Consider the following 21,048-nt stretch of genomic DNA (forward strand, 5'->3'; position numbering starts at 1 on the left):
TAGAGATAACCAGCTGTAAGTTGCCCACGTGTAAAACTGCACCAACTGTAATGACCACACGTACAACAGCAAATAACCAACTGTCATGACCACACGTACCAACTGTACCAACTGTAATGACCACACGTACAACAGCAGATAACCAACTGTAATGACCACACGTACAACAGCAGATAACCAACTGTAATGACCACACGTACAACAGCAGATAACCAACTGTAATGAACTGTAATGACCACACGTACAACAGCAGATAACCAACTGTAATGACCACACGTACAACAGCAGATAACCAACTGTAATGACCACACGTACAACAGCAGATAACCAACTGTAATGACCACACGTACAACAGCAGATAACCAACTGTAATGACCACACGTACAACAACAGATAACCAACTGTAATGACCACACGTACAACAGCAGATAACCAACTGTCATGATCACACATACAACAGCAGATAACCAACTGTAATGACCATAAGTACAACAGCAGATAACCAACTGTAATGACCACACGTACAACAACAGATAACCAACTGTAATGACCACACGTACAACAACAGATACAACAACAGATAACCAACTGTAATGACCACACGTACAACAACAGATAACCAACTGTAATGACCACACGTACAACAACAGATAACCAACTGTAATGACCACACGTACAACAGCAGATAACCAACTGTAATGACCACACGTACAACAGCAGATAACCAACTGTAATGACCACACGTACAACAACAGATAACCAACTGTAATGACCACACGTACAACAACAGATAACCAACTGTAATGACCACACGTACAACAACAGATAACCAACTGTAATGACCACACGTACAACAGCAGATAACCAACTGTAATGACCACACGTACAACAACAGATAACCAACTGTAATGACCACACGTACAACAGCAGATAACCAAATGTAATGACCACACGTACAACAGCAGATAACCAACTGTAATGACCACACGTACAACAGCAGATAACCAACTGTAATGACCACACGTACAACAGCAGATAACCAACTGTAATGACCACACGTACAACAGCAGATAACCAACTGTAATGACCACACGTACAACAACAGATAACCAACTGTAATGACCACACGTACAACAGCAGATAACCAACTGTAATGACCACACGTACAACAACAGATAACCAACTGTAATGACCACACGTACAACAGCAGATAACCAACTGTAATGACCACACATACAACAACAGATAACCAACTGTAATGACCACACGTACAACAGCAGATAACCAACTGTAATGACCATAAGTACAACAGCAGATAACCAACTGTAATGATCATTGTTATCACTGGAAATGACGAACGAACCTCAAACAAAGAAATATAACGCCAGCGACACAGTTTTGTTTATCCGCCATGCACATTCCTCTAAGACAAAAGGAAACATAGCCATGACAGTTATACGAATTGGTTTCTGAAAATCAGTGCTGACACCAGGCCGGTCTTGTGAGTAAATACGCCCATCCCTACACCCCCGCCAACATGTAACGATGGAAAAGCGCACATACTCTACAAAAAAAGTGACTATCAAATACGACGCTATTTGATATTTTGACATTTGCACTAAAATCACTCGTAACGTCTGAACTGTGCATACATCAATACACGATGACAGGCGTTGTCTGTAGCCACAGCTAGATGATGGAGCAGTTCCTGCAGCTGTAGGGAACGTCAGTTTTGTTTCCTTTACCCCGACATGAAGTTCTTACTTCCACTAACATAATGACTTAACACTTGCTACCGGGAGCCCACCTCGAGTGTTTACTGTACTTCTTCAGATTGCCCTCCAGCAAATACTTACACAGTCTCCTCACGTTGCCGAGTGGCTCCTGAAGCCCAGTCACAGAGGCTTAAGCCCTTTGCATGTCTTGAAAACAGACTTTCTAATGCCACATTCTCAGTGACTTGGTTTGAACATTTCTACACTGCAGGGCGAGGGATCCCCCTCCCACATATAACGGTTTAATTCAAGTTGACTGTGAGACATACCCGTGTCTAACTAGCTAACTAACTTGCGAAAAGGCGGCTTGGTGGCGTGTTCGGTTTACGTTGATAATGTGACATGTCGATACCTCTGATTACGTATCAAATATTTAAATACTCAAGAAGACCTAGGAACTAGATATACCGTCCTGCGGTTTCTGGAAATGTCATTCACTCTGTTGTGAGAAAGGCAACAATTGTTGGCAATGTTATTCACTCTGTTGTGAGAAAGGCAACAATTGTCGGCAATGTCATTCACACCGTTGTGAGAAAGGCAACAATTGTCGGCAATGTTATTCACTCTGTTGTGAGAAAGGCAACAATGTCGGCAATGTCATTCACTCCGTTGTGAGAAAGGCAACAATTGTCGGTCGACCACTTTCAGTAAATGGTATCAAGTAGCAGCGTGCCCCAGGTCCCCCCGTTCACTAACATGGTCCTGTCTAGCATATGTTATATTTGGGATTACACTTTCTTAGTAAAGTACAAATTCTAGTACTTTTTGACTTGAGCCCCATCCGGGGTTCGAACTCACACCCTCAGAGTCAGGCACATATAACATATGTTACATTTGACCACTTTCTAAATGGCATTGTCTATTTTATGTTCCTGTCGACTTTAAGTACAGCGTCCGTGTATTCACGCGGGGGAGTTTTACAGCTGGTCCCCTATCATTGCATTGCTGGACATCAGATATATCAATATTTACTTTCGCATAGTTTGAAATTTACATAATTCCATGGGATGCATTCTTATATTTTGGAAAATGCAGACAGTTCCCTTTGAAATATCAGACTGGTATTATAAAAGCACGAAATATACTTTTTAACAGAAAGGTTTAGTATGGATCAAACGTTGAATTAAATGAGACAATTTAGTTGCAGATCATAACCTTATATAGCCAAGTACTCCTGAACAGATGAACATTATGAACACAGCAATAGGAATGTTTGGTTTTTTTTATGAATAATCTTTCAAATAAGATATGGAGTTGTGGAACATGCTCCTAATTTCACATAGAAAGTCTGTATCATGTCCTGGTGAATGTAAAAATCTTGCCATTTCTGTACCCGTGATTCCACTGAGATACAACTAGCATCCGTTAATGTACCTATCTAGTAGACCAGCGCCGGGAGCCTGACATTGACACGTTCCTCACAATGCACTGCTTCAGTAAACGAGAAGCACCAGGAACTACCGTCCATTCATCAAGCATGAACAGTACATAGCAGAACATTACAGAATAATGCAGAACATTACAGAACTTATAAATGACCCGTTATCTACTTGACAGATTGAGTGACAAGGGGCATAGGGTACTACGAGAAATGATCACCGTCCTTATATGAAAAGACACTGTGGTGGGTAATTAACAAAGTGCAAGTGTCGCTCTGCAGCGTCCACGATCAATGCATTTAATCACATTTCGTAATTTTCATTAACCGAACAATCCAATAACATGTCCACCGCCATCCCTGGTCAATGCGGAGGGCAGCCTGCGCCAACTTTCGATCATGGTTGACGCACTAGCTACTTGGATAAAACGAACTCGCGAACATCTGGTCCGGCTGTCCGGCCCTCACACTATCATCCCTGGCGCGACAACACCGACAACACTGTGAGCACTTACCTGGGAGGTGATCATGTTGTAACAGGCACCTGTAATCAGAGGAACCAACAGGTACAACCGAGGAGGGTCAAGACACACCTGTTTTCATCGTCTGTTAGCTGGAGATGGTAAGAGCGAGTGCTGCAGATCTTACATGGCTAAGCGAACAAAATGCTAATGAATTCGTCAGCGCCCTCTGTGGGCTTCTGGTATCGATTTTGTGATCTTATCCCTTCTCTCCGTGTATCCACGACTACGACAGAGCGTCCGTCCTCTCGCTGCCTCTCAGATCCCAGATAATGACGTTTTCTGATAAATATGGACAAATTGAAACTGCAAAGGAACAGATTGGGAGAGAAATATTTCACGGAATGGCCAAGCAGAAAAGATGCTTTCATTTGACCAATCGCTGTGTATGTTAACCTTGTTAAAGGGACTCCACGTGTGTTGGCAGCCTGGGCGGGCTTCTGTGAAACTTCTCGACCCCCGTGTTGGCGAGGCAAGGAGCTGGTGATGCAGAAGAAAGAGGAAATGAGGCACAAGAACCAGTGTCGCTTCGCTAACGCTGTAGGTTGCCGGTCAAAGGATGAGGTTCCCAGCAGCGATACGCTGTCATGCCGCGTTTCAATAATTATGTTCACTGGGCACTGAATTAACAATCTCCTCTTGTATTATGATAATGCGCGGGTAACACTTGTTCTACGTCCCCACGGACCCATGGTTAGTGCAGGCTAAACACACTTACCTCTTGTTTTAAACATATTGGAGACGTGTTCGAAATTATTATTGATAGAGTGTTACACTAACACATATTAATTATGGTGATATATTCGAAATAATACACGATGACTGAAGGAATCCTGGAAAAATGTTAGAAAAAACCTCCTGAATGTGAGAGTTACCCTTGTACAGTGAGACTGAACGGAGTGCTGTTAGCTTGGGGACGGTTGTAGACATCAACATGGGGATACTTCTATGGTAATAAATCCCTTAGTGATCATCCTGGTAACAGTGTTCCAGGAGAGACACGTGTGACTATATTTGTGAGAACCGTTGTGTTATAAACTATTGAAAAAGAGGTGATGACATTTTGTCAAATTGAAATATAAAAGCCTCGTGCTCATTCCATTGACAGTCAATGGTTTTACACAGAACTGTATGTGAGTCTGTCCTAAGCCACAATCAGTTCTTGCACGATGTACCTGTGTCTCTCCTAACTTAGATAGTCTCCTACCTTAGATAGTCATACACACAGCCCGTGTCATCCCTGACCTGTGGTGTGTCAACGGAAGGCCAGTACATGTGTCTGACCGGAATAACCCATCTAAATGTCTGACCAAAGGCACAAAAATTGTGTCTGATACGTTTATGTCTGACCAGAATCTGTCCCCGGCAACTCATGTGGGACTGGATGCTATTCTACCCCAAACACGAGACTCATCCAGGACATAAACACAAAGGTCTTATATGACGTATTAACACACAGGTCGTATATGACGTATAAACACACAGGTCGTATATGACGTATAAACACACAGGTCGTATATGACGTATTAACACAAAGGTCGTATATGACGTATTAACACAAAGGTCGTATATGACGTATTAACACAAAGGTCGTATATGACGTATATGAATAAACACAAAGGTCTTATATGACGTATAAACACACAGGTCTTATATGACGTATATAACACACAGGTCGTATATGACGTATAAACACAAAGGTCGTATATGACGTATAAACACAAAGGTCGTATATGACGTATTAACACACAGGTCGTATATGACGTATAAATAAACACAAAGGTCGTACACAGGTCGTATATGACGTATAAACACACAGGTCGTATATGACGTATTAACACACAGGTCGTATATGACGTATAAACACAGGTCGTATATGACGTATAAACACACAGGTCGTATATGACGTATAAACACAAAGGTCGTATATGACGTATAAACACAAAGGTCTTATATGACGTATAAACACAAAGGTCGTATATGACGTATAAACACAAAGGTCGTATATGACGTATAAACACAAAGGTCGTTATATGACGTATAAACACAAATGTCGTATATGACGTATAAACACAAAGGTCTTATATGACGTACAAAACACAAAGGTCGTATATGACGTATAAACACAAAGGTCGTATATGACGTATAAACACAAAGGTCGTATATGACGTACAAACACAAAGGTCGTATATGACGTATAAACACAAAGGTCGTATATGACGTATAAACACAAAGGTCGTATATGACGTATAAACACAAAGGTATATGACGTATAAACACAAAGGACGTATATGACGTATAAACACAAAGGTCGTACATGTCGTATAAACACAAAAGTCGTATATGACGTATTAACACAAAGGTCGTATATGACGTATAAACATAAAGGTCGTATATGACGTATAAACACAAAACGCATAGGAAGCAAGCACAAACCTCCTATTCTGGGTAAAGTAAAGAGGACACGATGACATCTGCGCCATAAAACTCTGGACGATTCAGGCGACCTCAACACAACTATCAAAGGTTGAACTATGGCTCATGAATTATGGGTTTAAGCATCGATATTTAACTCTCTAATATGTTAGTACAGTAACTGGTTAGTGTTTATGGATGTATTCGACATACGTGTACGCCGTGCACACGGTAATGGGGTCGTTACGGATGGGTAGACGGTATACGGACGGGGATCCCAGACGCCATTCGCTTTCATGTTGAGAAGTGTTTTGTTCGCTATGCACTGAGTCAACAGTCCACACCTGTATTATGATACTGGGGAAACCATGTAGTCCCCATACACTGACCCAGGGTGAGTGAGGGTGTGTGCAGCTTTATCCCTTTCAGACTGACAATAGAACGTCACACCGGTAAATAACCGATAGCCAATCTTCTAGAGGCTTCCATGTGGCAAGACGCGATTCAGTGGTGGATATTACATGAATTGACAACAAAGTATCGGTGATGACACCAAGTGTTTGCCCTTTAACAGTCGACACTAACACAATTTGAATACATAATGTAGGTATTTGGGGTTGTGTTGCCTGATGCCGTACAGCAGTAGTGGAGCCCTGTGATAGCAGCTTCTAAAACAAACCACCAGTCGTACCAATCACCCCTGCACTCCATACATCCGTGGTCGATCCGTTATTGACAGTGTAATCTTGTTACAAAACCACGACTTACTGTTAACTGGTAAGTAAGGTGGATTTATGTCTATACTATGTGGAGGATCTAAGATGTTTTGCTAATGTATTCGCATGAAGACTAAACACTGATATCTGGTGTACATGTTGAAAGAACAATGGACAGTGATTAGAGGGTAGACGGTGTGTGACAACCACAAGTAGATTCGTCACGTCAGGAACGCGAGTGGGCGTTTCAGAATTAAAGTCTTGGCGATTGTAAGTTTAACACTTTCGCAGTGTCCAAAACGGTATTTGGATCATAATGTGCAGTCGAACATGGATATTTAATCCTGAGCAATGGGGTGATTCCTCATCAGTTTCTGGTCCTGGAATCTCAGTGTTTCTACATCCACAGCGAGAATACAGGTTGATCGAGTATTTGTCGACTGCGGTTTGAGAAGGCTTAGCATTACAAGCGTATAATGGGCATTTCGCTGCAGTTTTCAAAGGTGAATAATGGCAAATTTACATCCAATTGATAGTGCAAATTAGATTGTTCAAATATCACCCTGAAGTTTTTTGTGTTTCTTTTAGATTAGCTCTACCCAGTGAAAATGTGCTTTGTGAGGATTCAACAGGTTGAGACAAGAAAGCTACAAATCTGCATTTGGTGATAGTCTTTCAACAACACGGAATTCAATCGATCGAAATGAGATTTTCGTAGCAATTCAAGCACTGCAAAAGGATGTTTTGATGAGAATGATGTCGTAATCAAATTTACCCTTTGAATACATGTTGTTCGTCCAGCCTGAAGAAACTTGAGCGGAAATAAGTCTAAGGCAAGATTACCCAGGTTCACCATTCTCGTTCTGTGAGACAGGTACACAATGGACTTTCTAGCCATGTAATGTCATAGATTTCATTATTTGATTTGGAACTCACTTACTCAAATATGCCTTGGGTCCCGACTGGTATCATGAAAGGCCGCCTTAACTATATTGCGGGCATCTCCTGGCGGTACGGGTACTTTCCTCCACAAACTGTTCCGTGGGGACAACATCACTCCAAAGACCAAACCTAAATGTCCCATTAAGAGTATGTAATTGATTAACAAGAGGGAGTACTGAAGGAACCCGTGTCTCGATGGGGTTCACGACGGGAAGGAACGAGTCACAGATACTTATGTTCAGTTGGACGCAAACTGAGACCGATTTGACGCCAGAAGGTGATGAGAATGCACACAGTCGAACCTGTACGTGTAATGGTAAACAACAGCCGCTAGGCCAGAGTTCGGCAGTCAAATAACGGTTTCCTCCGTAATATTTCTCTTCAATCACACTTAAATATTTCGACTGACACCATGCAAAACCACACGTAATTAGTAAATGCAAAAGTCAGTGTTGACACTCGGATCAAAGCTTCCATGGTGATGTTGACAGGACAATTAATGATATGGACCTTGAAGCGGCACGACCATACAACACCGATTACAGGCATTGACAGGGGCCATTGCACCTCGTTAGCAGAAACCTCCCCCAAGTTTTAACAGACGCAATGTAGTTCCATATTGTCTGTACAAACTTTGATATATGGTCAGTACCAGGTAACGTCAAACGTCTTCTCATTTGCAAACTGTGATATGACGTTATTGGGAAACATGATAGTACGTGTCTAACGTATTGACGCGATTACATATTGATCGCTCATTACAGGTTTTCTGTGCTGGGAGTTCCAGTTAAGAACACAGATTGCTCTGTATGTGTTGGATTGGCATGACAACAGCCATGATTTATATATCATCATATCCTATACTACCCAGCCAATCACATGAACATCGGTTGTGCATGTATAATGTTCAACGTTCACTATTCTCATACTATTGCAAATGCAAGCCTCGTTTCTGTGCATACTCTTCCCTGTTATGTGAGCTTCCAGAAGCTACTTCAAAACGTCGGCCTATGCAATAAACTAAACGTTGTTATTCATAAAGTTCCATGCTTTGTTATTAAATAACATGTTTACATTCATGTCACGTGCTCGAGTGGCCACGTGGTCTGGGGTGCCGCTAGGTGCGCCAGAAGACTGTATGTTCGGATCTCAGACAGTTTCTAGGTTTAACGCCACTTTTACCAAAGTTGAATGTTTTCAAATACTGATTTGTTTCAGACTATTCTCCGACATGAAACTGAAAAAACAACGAACTGTAGAAAGTTGCCAGGGTGTACGCCGACCTACTCCTTGCCTGACATGGTAACACTAGACCGACGTAGAGGAATTCTAATGTTCCATAGAAGGATGGTATATAGTTTCACAATATCGACTTTGTGATTCCCTATGTCGATACTGAGTTTGGTGATTTCAGAGTCCTATGAATATTTATACCACATGTTACCAGACGTCTGAAAGCACATCAGTAAACGTCAACGCTCGAGAAACCATTCTGGATTATCCAACGAAACAGATTCCTAGGGCGGCAAGGTATCGGTGACACATGTTCGAAGTGATACAGAACTCTTCTCTGCTATTTTAGATTTACCAACAACGTACATTTGTTCCCAAGAGTGAACTTGAATACAACGTATGCTATTATTATTTGATTCTGTGTGTGCAGTTAGTGGCCGGTACTGTCTGTTCATCTAGGCAGTTCACCTATCCACAAGACGCTCTAGAAGCCACAAGCCTCAGTCAAGCAGAATACTCGTTTGTTTTGAAGTCTTGAAACAAACAAAACATGCCAACACTGTTTGATACCCGCCATTGTTGCTGCAGCCATGGCTAATGAAGGTTGGCAACGCAACATGTTAGTGCAGTAGCTCTGTATACAGTCTGTAGGTTCAGGTTAAGCAAACATAATCCAGCTTTACCTATCAATTAAGGACTTCAATCTGGCGTTCTGGTTTTGTTCCGATTCGGCCTTTCATTTACCGCCCTTTGTAAATCACTTTGTCTATAAGTAGATCTGGAAGGCTTAAAACATAAGCCCTCGTCTGAAAGCTACCACGTGACCACGCTGGTTTTGAAAGCACTGAACACCAACACTCAGCTCGGTGCACGAGATTTGTGTGAAATGGTGGTAGTATCATGTGATGCTTCACACTTACATAATTATGCATTTTCCGAATACAATTGTTAAACTGACGGCGCCGGTATTAGTCTGTTTGTCTGCCTGCTTGTCTGCCTGCCTACCTGCCTGCCTGCCTGGCTGTCTGGCTGTCTGTTTGTCTGTCACCAGGTCACGACAGGGGACACTAAACAATCTAGGAGCAGGTGTGTTCCTGAAATCAGATCACAGGGATGCTAATTGTAACAACCTGGTGCGTATCCACTGTTTTGTTGGTGAGACAATTGTTTCGTTGGTGAGACAACTGTTTTGTTGGTTGTTGACAAAACAAAAAATAATAATGATAAAATTGATGTCTATAGCGCCTGCTTCCCAGCGTATCTGCTGCTCCACGGCGCTGTTACAGTCTAGCAGACTACTGAGGGATATGCCTGTCCGAACAAATATGTTTTAGGTGTTTCCTGAGGTCAAGAGCTAACACAGAAAATGACCTATCCATTTCGGTTTCGGGTATAGTTAATATATTGCCGTTTGCTCATCTCAGTTGTCGACTTGACTGGTATGGGCAGAGTAGAGACTTCAGATCGAGGTGCATCAGAATGATTGAGAACAGTGTAAGTCAATGTAAGGATTTTGATTCTTTCCTTAATGGGGAGCCAGTGCAAGCTTGCCAAAACAGGAGTGATGTGTTCATATTTATCGGTTCTTGTTACAATGTGTGCAGCAGTATTCTGTACACTCTGTAGATGGTTTGTTGATCCTGTACAGCAAAGAAGGGCATTTCAGTAGTTTAATCTCGACAAAACGTAACTTTGCATCAGACAGAAGTTTAGTAGTTTCGACGTCCAGGAATCCACTGATTTTGCCAATGTTCCTGATATGGATGTTAGCAGTTCTTGCAGCTGCAAGTGCATGGGTTTCAGGTGACACGGTTTTGTCAAATATGACTCCATGGACATTCAATCCATGTTGACGGATTAAACTGGAACGGTGTAAAGTGAGAAGGGGACAGGGCACAAGACGGACCCCTGGGGTACTTCGCACATCACACGTGGATCTGATGCACACTATTGATCTGCACTTGCATTTTCCTTCCACAGGGGTATGATCTTCTCCACTGAAAAGGAACACCTTTTATTCCAAGAAAGTGCTCAAGACGGATCAGAAGGATATCAGGGTCAACGGTATCAAACGCTGAGGAGAGATATAGCTAGGTCAGCAAGACGACTTCCCTGTTGTCCACTGATCGTAAAATATCATTGTGTACCCGAACAAGGGCGGTTTCATTAGCGCATCTCGATTTGTACACAGACTTGAGATCTGCAGACAAATGATGTCTCAGGAGATGATCTTGTATCCCGAGTACAATCTTCGCTAGAATCTTTTATAGGAATGACAGGTTTGAGATAAGGCGGACGTTGTTCCATACCTTGGTATCCAAGGATGCCTTTTTGAGGACAGGTGTAATCAGTGCTTGTTTAAATACAGGAGGGACGAAGCCGCTTACCACACTGAAACGACCGCTGCAGTCTGTGAAGAATACAACACCGATCGCAAGCCCCACACTGAAACTACCGCTGCAGTCTGTGAAGAATACAAGACTGGTCGCAAACCCCACACTGAAACGACCGCTGAAGTCTGTGAAGAATACAAGACTGGTCGCAAGCCCCACACTGAAACGACCGCTGAAGTCTGTGAAGAATACAAGACTGGTCGCAAGCCCCACACTGAAACTACCGCTGAAGTCTGTGAAGAATACAAGACTGGTCGCAAGCCCCACACTGAAACTACCGCTGAAGTCTGTGAAGAATACAAGACTGGTCGCATGCCCCACACTGAAACTACCGCTGAAGTCTGTGAAGAATACAACACCGATCGCAAGCCCCACACTGAAACTACCGCTGAAGTCTGTGAAGAATACAAGACTGGTCGCATGCCCCACACTGAAACTACCGCTGAAGTCTGTGAAGAATACAACACCGATCGCAAGCCCCACACTGAAACTACCGCTGAAGTCTGTGAAGAATACAACACTGATCGCAAACCCCACACTGAAACTACCGCTGCAGTCTGTGAAGAATACAACACTGATCGCAAGCCGCACACTGAAACTACCGCTGCAGTCTGTGAAGAATACAACACTGATCGCAAGCCGCACACTGAAACTACCGCTGCAGTCTGTGAAGGGCAGGTGTGTTATAATCTGTCAGTGTTGGTAACTCAAGGGAAGGTGTGCTTTATTCTGTCAGTGTTGGTAACTCAAGGGCAGGTGTGCTTTATTCTGTCGGTGTTGGTAACTAAAAGGCAGGTGTGCTTTATTCTGTCGGTGTTGGTAACACTAAAAGGCAGGTGTGCTATATTCTGTCAGTGTTGGTAACTAAAGGGCAGGTGTGCTTTATTCTGTCAGTGTTGGTAACTAAAGGGCAGGTGTGCTATATTCTGTCAGTGTTGGTAACTAAAGGGCAGGTGTGCTATATTCAGTCATGTGTTGGTACCTAAAGGGCAGGTGTGCTGTATTCCGTCAGTGACCGTTCCTACTCCACAGAGCAGCAGGCCAGTTCTAAAGATCTGATGATAAAAAACATGTTGTTTGCATTGTTAAAATCTATAACAGAAACACATTAGCATGAAATACAAGAGATAGGTAGCTCAGAAGATTTGAGTGGTAGGGTTCATTCATTGGGAGAATGTTTCCCCGACCATCTGCTGGTTGACCATGCTGTCCAGTGGACATATGTTCAAATTTGAGACATGATCCCAGAGGAACACAGTGCTGCAGAGGTCCTTGACATATGGTGATGGTGATGGGTCTAACTACATGTATGTCATCTAACATGCAACTCACTTTACAGGACGTTTGCCTGAGTACCAAGGATTGAAGGGACAGAACAAATCGTTATGTAAATTTAAACAGATAAACACTAATATACTTTAAGTCATTATTTAATCCTTGAACCAACAGAGGTTTTTATCACAATATGACTTTGTGGATACCATGTTTCGTTCCTGCTCCATGTTCAACGGTGTCTTCTCATGAAGTCACCAGTAGAGTGAACACTATTCGCACGAAGTCACTGGCGATTTTGCTTTGAAGTTTCTAATCCAATCAGGATTAACGGATTAGGGATTAACGGATTAGTCAGTTGGTCACTCGAGCGAGAGACGCTAATGAGCTGAACTGGTGTTCACTTCAAGTCAATGTAAATTAATTGACATTTATTAGTGAACTCTGTTGAACAATTTTATGACAAATATAAATAGAGGTCCCGGACCACTTTCGTCACTAAGTCCTACCATGGCAAATGCACAGCTACAGGTCAAGTTCATCCCAACTTCGAGAGGCGGCAGATATCTTTGTTCGGGTGGTTTCATGTACAGAGTCAACAAAAGGAAGCGTGATGAAACCTTAGTATGGAAGTGTACGAACAAGGGATTGCCTTATAACAGTGACCACCATCAGTGATATCCTCACCAGACCCTCCCAGAGACTCCAGGTCAACAATTTCGCCGTTTTGGAGTATGCCGATGCAGCAGCACACCTGCTTAGTTTGTAAATTAGTGCTGTTGATGATGTATGTAACATGTACATGTGCAAATAAAACAGTTTTGCCATTTCCCCTAGTTCCAATTGTCTGTCGGTCCTAATCCGGATTAGTAAATTTAGTCTGACTATTATGTCCCGTAATTGCAATAATTGGCTATTTAGCGAAATTCGCACGAAGTCACCCAGTAGGGATTAGCGTTTTTCCAAGCTGGTGACTTCGTGAGAATAAACCTGTTCAACATGTCCATCTTGTGGGTCACCGAGCCATGAAAGGAGTTTTACCACAGTATAGTGACCGTTTCCCTCTCCCATATACCTATATTCCGTCGCCATTCGGCAGAGCCCGTCTGTCTTCACCTATTTAATGATACTTCTTACCAAACGAATCGTGACAGGATATGTTCTCTTTACACATTAGTACCTTTTGTTATATATGTAGCTGACATACATCCACCAGTGATTAAGAAACAACCAAATATATTGATACTAAAGTGTACATATGATCTCCGTACGGCAGCTGAATGCGAGCTAAGGATAAACTGGGTGCTTGATTAACGCTGACCTTCATCAAATGCCCGAAGTAGACGGATCATAAATGATTATGGAATAATATGATGGTCAGATTAGAGAGGTTTCCATCTTCCCAACTGACCATTTGACCGGGATGTCAGGTCGACGTGATCAATACCGTCCAGTTTGGATGGACAAAGAAAAGCATTTCAGCTGTGCAGCCTATTAATCAGCGAGCCCATGCACAGATTGGTTCATTATGCTGGAGATCTAGCTACATAGTGGCGATACGCGGAACTACCCCCGACAGAATAGGGCGTTTTTGACTTCATTCTACTGGGGATTTTAGTGTATCTTTGTGGGATTTCTAGTGTATCCGTGTGGGATTTGGTCGGAAAACCATCCCGGTGCAAGTTCTGAGAACATTTCCGTCTTTCTAGTATGTACGGTCTTACAGGCTGCGGCAGTAACTGATTGAGCTGTTGTTATTTTCATTGGCATACAGTGTAATTGACTCCTGACACAGATGTCACACGATCTGGTGCTATGGCATAATAAATCATCAGGAGCGGAATCTCTTGTATGGCATCATTAAGCGCCAAGACTCGATGAACAGGTATAATTCACTCTGCACGGTAACAGTAACGTCGTTCGGTTTCATGCTGCGTGAACTACTTTGTGTAACATCCGCAGAGAGACGTAGATACATTTTGTGGAGATGCTCAATTTGTGTGTATGTTGCGAAATTGGAATTTGATTGCCCCAAGGCTTGCTTCACTAGATGCGGCTATTCCAGAGCATTATTTCATTTGCCCGTAATTATTACGCAAACCTCACTATCAATCGTCTCAGTTTAACTTGCAGGTGCCTCTACGACTTGTTCAAGACTAATTTCTGAAGTATGAAATGAAACAACCCAGTATGTCACAAGCTCTGTACCAGCAGCAGTGACGCGTCTCCCCCTTACATAAGAGGGATACTTGCAATGTCAAGTGAATGATGTACTGTTTAGACACTCTGGTGTAACGGTACAGGCGGCGGGTGAATGATGTACTGTATATACCCTCTGGTGTAACGGTACAGGCGGCGGGTGAATGATGTACTGTATAGACACTCTGGTGTAACTGTACAGGCGGCGGGTGAATGATGTACTGTATAGACGCTCTGGTGTAACGGTACAGGTACAGGCGGCGGGTGAATGCTGTACTGTATATACTCTCTGGTGTAACGGTACAGGCGGCGGGTGAATGATGTACTGTATAGACGCTCTGGTGTAACGGTACAGGCGGCGGGTGAATGATGTACTGTATATACACTCTGGTGTAACGGTACAGGCGGCGGGTGAATGATGTACTGTATATACCCTCTGGTGTAACGGTACAGGCGGCGGGTGAATGATGTACTGTATATACACTCTGGTGTAACGGTACAGGCGGCGGGTGAATGGTGTACTGTATAAACACTCTGGTGTAACGGTACAGGCGGGCAGTAAATCCCGAGGCCCAGGTGCTGTTCTGACATACACATTAACATGTGTTACACATTCCCCGGCCGTGTTCAGGACATCCGTTATGTAAGCAATTGCGTGGCGTTTTATTGCAACACTATCAAGTATCTCTGTTTGACACATATACAAATGAAGGATGGATATGGCTAATTATAATACGTGTATAAAACAGAAGGAGGGTGCATGTGAATTACCCTGATGGATGCAATAAAACCTTTCAGAAGAAATATCCGATACAATAGCACGTCACGCCCATGACCATGTCTTCATATTATGTCACGTGGTAGCATTGGCACCACCATTTGACCCCGACAAGCGAGCTGTTGCTATATATCTTCACATGAGGGGAACGTTTACTACTTGACAATTGAAGTTTTCTTGCCTTTGGGGCCTTTTGAATATTCATGCAGTTCTGAACGAGAAACAGCTGAAGCGCTGTCACTGGTCTGTTTAACATCTATTTCAGGTTGAAAAATCCATGAAAGGGCTATTTGACTGTCTTCAACTGATACATCAGATCATTGAAACACCAGACGTTTAACTGATACTAATTGACCAACGCATTGGCAGAACGGCATTGAACAGAGCCAGGGTGAGATAATACTCCGATTAGTAACACAAAGGACGAGCTACAGAGACACAGGAACAAGAGTACATGTATTTTTTTGTCAGAGCCTGTGTACATAGGAATCAATCCTAGCACTGTCGAACAGAGCCTATGCACATGGGAATCAATTCGTACACTGTCGAACAAAGCATATGTATATAGGAATCAATCCTAACACTGTCGAACAGAGCGTGTGTACATAGGAATCAATCCTAATACTGTCGAACAGAGCATATGTACATAGGAATCAATCCTAACACTGTCGAACAGAGCATATGTACATAAGAATCAATCCTAACACTGTCGAACAGAGCATATGTACATACGAATCAATCCTTACACTGTCGAACAGAGCATATGTGCATAGGAATCAATCCTAACACTGTCGAACAGAGCATATGTACATAGGAATCAATCCTCACACTGTCGAACAGAGGATATGAACATAGGAATCAATCCTAGCACTGTCGAACAAAGCATATGTACATAGGAATCAATCCTAACACTGTCGAACAGAGCATATGTACATAGGAATCAATCCTAACACTGTCGAACAGAGCATATATACATAGGAATCAATCCTAACACTGTCGAACAGAGTATATGTACATACGAATCAATCCTAACACTGTCGAACAGAGCATATGTATATAGGAATCAATCCTAACACTGTCGAACAGAGCATATGTACATAGGAATCAATCCGTACACTGTCGAACAGAGCGTATGTACATAAGAATCAATCCTAGCACTGTCGAACAAAGCATATGTACATAGGAATCAATCCTAACACTGTCGAACAAAACATATGTACATAGGAATTAATCCTAGCACTGTCGAACAGAGCATATGTACATAGGAATCAATCCTAACACTGTCGAACAAAGCATATGTACATAGGAATCAATCCTAACACTGTCGAACAAAGCATATGTACATAGGAATTAATCCTAGCACTGTCAAACAGAGCATATGTACATAGGAATCAATCCTAGCACTGTCGAACAAAGCATATGTACATACGAATCAATCCTCACACTGTCGAACAGAGCATATGTATATAGGAATCAATCCTAACACTGTCGAACAGAGCATATGTACATAGGAATCAATCCTAACACTGTCGAACAGAGCATATGTACATAGGAATCAATCCTAACACTGTCGAACAGAGCATATGTACATAGGAATCAATCCTAACACTGTCGAACAGAGCATATGTACATAGGAATCAATCCTAACACTGTCGAACAGAGCATATGTACATAGGAATCAATCCTAACACTGTCGAACAGAGCATATGTACATAGGAATCAATCCTAAGAGTGTATAGTTCGGACTTAAACATCACAGAACTGTAAAACAGAGGACATGTGAATAATCATCACTCGAGGAACATTATTGCAGAGGATGGGCGCATTTTCTTTATACAGAGTAAAATGTGCTTGTTTTAAGATGTGGTGCCGCAAGACAATAGAATGAAATATGTTACAATGATAACTTGCACAGATTGGCTCTATTTGAAATTGACGTAATATTTGGCTCCACAGTAATGCCTGTACCACGGCCGCTTCCATGACACATTCCTCAATCTTCATTAGCTGTTCCGCTCCCATGTACACTACCTATCACCTTCCCCGTCCCAGTGTTCGCAATCAATCACGCTAGATCCACCTGTCGCCAGAACCTTTATTTAGTGTCATTACACGATCACACAATTCAACAAAAACTCTTCATTATCGCCTTCTTGAACTCGCCCAACACATTACAACTCTTCAATCTTAAGCCATTTCAGCAAGACAGGAATATGAATAATGCAAGTGCGTAATGCCTTTCTTCCTTTCTCAAGTGCAGTTCACATGACGGCTGAGGATGCTACTCTCAAATGACGAATTGTATTGTAAAAATAAAGTAAAAAATATCCTTGAAAACAATCTTGTGTACAATCGATGCTACAGCAACGCGTTCGACTGTCGACTACAGCTCCGCCTCGTGTACACGCCGGTTTGAGCAGGAGAACAGGAGTGGTAATGGCGATGCATGCTCTCGGGATCAGGGGAACTTGTCGATGGGAACTCTGGCATGTGCCACAGACTCAACTTTCACATATAAGTTGAGAATTAGAATTGACAACAGCAGAGATAATTGTTCATACAACATGTTTTGATAACGATGATACTGGTATCCATGCAATACCATCTCGCCATAGCTGTATTAAATGCACACTACAAACCCTTTTATCATCCAAAGAAATCTCTGCTGAAAGACGAGTTCTTCATAACGTCTGTCCCCCAGCACCTGTTTATGACTCAGTATCGATCTGTGGCGATACAAGGTGTTTGCGAAAAGGTGAGCATATCCCGCCCAGTGATGCCATCCGCCAGAAATACATGCAAAGACGGTATGGTACGAGTCAAATTAAGGAATGGTCGAGTGAAATTAAGGAATAGCAACGGAGATCGTTGTTTTCACCGAGGCGTCAAATGTGGAAATGCCTCCTACATGTCCACTAATTTCTGAGAGCCATACGAAGGACTTTGATGCCGTAACACTGATGGGACGGATGTAGGTAATGTGTCGGAGGAAAGAAGAGGGGAAGTCGTTGAGCTATTTATTGCATTCTGTTTTATGCCTGGCGGGTCAGGTGTTGGGTGTCTCCGTCCTGGCTGATGCACGTCTGCTCTGGTTGATGCACGTCTGCTCTGGTTGATGCACGTCTGCTCTGGTTGATGCACACCTGCTCTGGTTGATGCACGTCTGCTCTGGTTGATGCACACCTGCTCTGGTTGATGCACGTCTGCTCTGGTTGATGCACACCTGCTCTGGTTGATGCACGTCCGCTCTGCCTGATGCACGTCTGCTCTGGTTTATACATCTCTGACCTGGCTGATGCACGTCTGCTCTGGTTAATGCAAGGCCGCCCTGGTTGATGCACATCAGCTCTGCCTGATGCACGTCTGCTCTGGTTTATACATCTCTGAACTGGCTGATGCACGTCTGCTCTGGTTGATGCATCTCCGACCTGGCTGATGCACGTCTGCTCTGGTTGATGCATCTCCGACCTGGCTGATGCACGTCTGCTCTGGGTTGGTAAAAGGCTGCTCTGTTTGAAGCATTTCTGCTGTGGGTGATGCATTTCTGCTGTGAGTGATGTATGTCAAATCAGGTTGAAAGAGCCAATCACCTCTGGTTTCTAAACTCGAATCATGTTCAGATATAATCAGAAAAACCAAAATGGATAGTTCTCAGGAAAAGATATTTTTAAAAGACACAGGAATATTTGATGAAAAATCTTCAGTATGAAAATATGCAAGGAAGTAGCGAGTGGGCATGGACAATAGACTGTGGTGTTTGCCATTAACCTTTAGAACGCGTCAACACGTCGTTAGGCTCTGACAGCCGCCATGTGTCTGCCTTCAAATACTAACACACATCTGTCACGGCTAGTGTCCGGACAGATAACATCAAAGACTATCCACGGTTTGTTTATGACTCTGACCGCCGGTCACTAACGATTTTAAGGAATGTTTTGGTGCATCCATTAATAATGATGTGGAGATGGCAGCCACTCACCACTGCATCATTACAGAGGAAGCACATATGGTTAACTTGTTGATGTAGACCGCATCCCAAGGACATTCAATCGACGTGTATCACGGGGACTGTTACTGGCATGTCAACGACTAGCATTCAGAAACTGACCACGGAGTTGACGTCTGGATTTCATCGTCTTCATACTTGCAGTGCGTTGAAAGAAGAAGATAGTTGAAATCAATGCATGCTATTATAAAGAATATTAGCGATAAAACACATAGCCTCATTCGCCATCGAGGATGGTGGTGTGATTATTTATCCGAGTAACGGAGAAGTGTCGGCCATCAGCAATTATCAAGTTTTGTTTCAGAGGGTTAGCTAGGATTCAAGTTTATCACAGACAGCGGCCTTGTGTGCGGCATGCACATACTTTTCACAGGCAATCGAAATACGATCTACGTTAGAAAGTGCTTCGATTTGCATTTGAAGTTGAATGTGTGAATGTCTATGAAAGGCTTGCACATTAAACAGTATTGCAGGCGTATGATCACGGAGTATGACTTGCCAAGAAATACTGAAGATGTCACAGCGTATATAATCTATAACCAGACATTAAACCACGACAATGAAGAAAGAACGTCCCGTGAAGGTGAAACACAAGATTAAAAGTTAATATTAACAAGTAATTATGTGTTTCAGTGTTTTACATGATCGCACACCAGGGGTAAAACGGACATGTAGTCACGTGCCGAATTTACCGCCCGTGCACGATTATCACGTGCGTCAGTATCAACATTAGTCGTGTGGCACGTGTTCAGTCGACCAGGTTGTCATTTTGATCCAGTATTCATGGACAACATTTGCCTTAGGTAACATGGAGGAAAAGAAGACGTATCTTTCTCTGTCAGATATTCTCGTGATGATGAACTGGTATCTTCGTCTCAAGTTATAGCCGATGGTCAGTTTAAACTATGACTTTTCATCACACGGCGACGATGTTATCGCTTCTACCAACTGTGAAGATGGCAGGATGAAGATTGCACGCAAGCCCGAAAGATGTTGAGGTAAATATTTTATTAAGTCAAATATGTTAATAACAATGGACAAGAGAATACCCTCCTGTACACACTTATCCGTCCTCAAATAATTTTATTAAATTCTTACTGACCACAGCCAGAGCCAGTTCGTTCGTACATTTACACCATGCATTCCTTTAACGTACATGCGCCATGCCAAGTAATGACTTGTTGTGGGAAGTTTACCAGTCAGCAGTTCTGCATTTATGTTAACAGAATTGTCGGGAATGATTTGTCCCATTAAAGGTATAACTTTCACATACCTTCTTTCTTGTACCACTTACCTATCTATCCTGGGGTTTCGGGTATTTTATTCTCAAAGAATGCTATCGACGACTTTTAAGATAGCAATTTTAACTCTCTATCAGCAACTTCAAGATTATTTTGGTCTGTGCTATTATAAATCTAGT

General features: G+C 42.6%; 1 protein-coding gene across 7 annotated transcripts in view; it reads right to left on the reverse strand.

Annotated features, from left to right (window-relative positions):
• Positions 1 to 21,048, reverse strand: part of LOC124282951 (neuropeptide Y receptor type 2-like) — a 165,026-nt gene that overhangs the window by 34,313 nt on the left and 109,665 nt on the right. Inside the window, exon 1 of one of the 7 annotated variants that reach the window (XM_046719002.1) lies at positions 3,669 to 4,045. The exons of 5 other annotated variants lie outside the window; for them this stretch is intronic. The gene's annotated coding sequence lies outside the window, so the exon portion shown is untranslated. Of the gene's footprint in view, positions 1 to 3,668; positions 4,046 to 9,324; positions 10,075 to 21,048 lie in introns of those variants that run through there. One more of the 7 variants, XR_006900287.1, reaches the window with a different exon arrangement.

The sequence above is a fragment of the Haliotis rubra genome, unplaced genomic scaffold (genome assembly GCF_003918875.1).
Source record: "Haliotis rubra isolate DU_JTF1 unplaced genomic scaffold, ASM391887v1 Scf308, whole genome shotgun sequence".
NCBI classification, from domain to species: Eukaryota; Metazoa; Mollusca; class Gastropoda; order Lepetellida; family Haliotidae; genus Haliotis; species Haliotis rubra.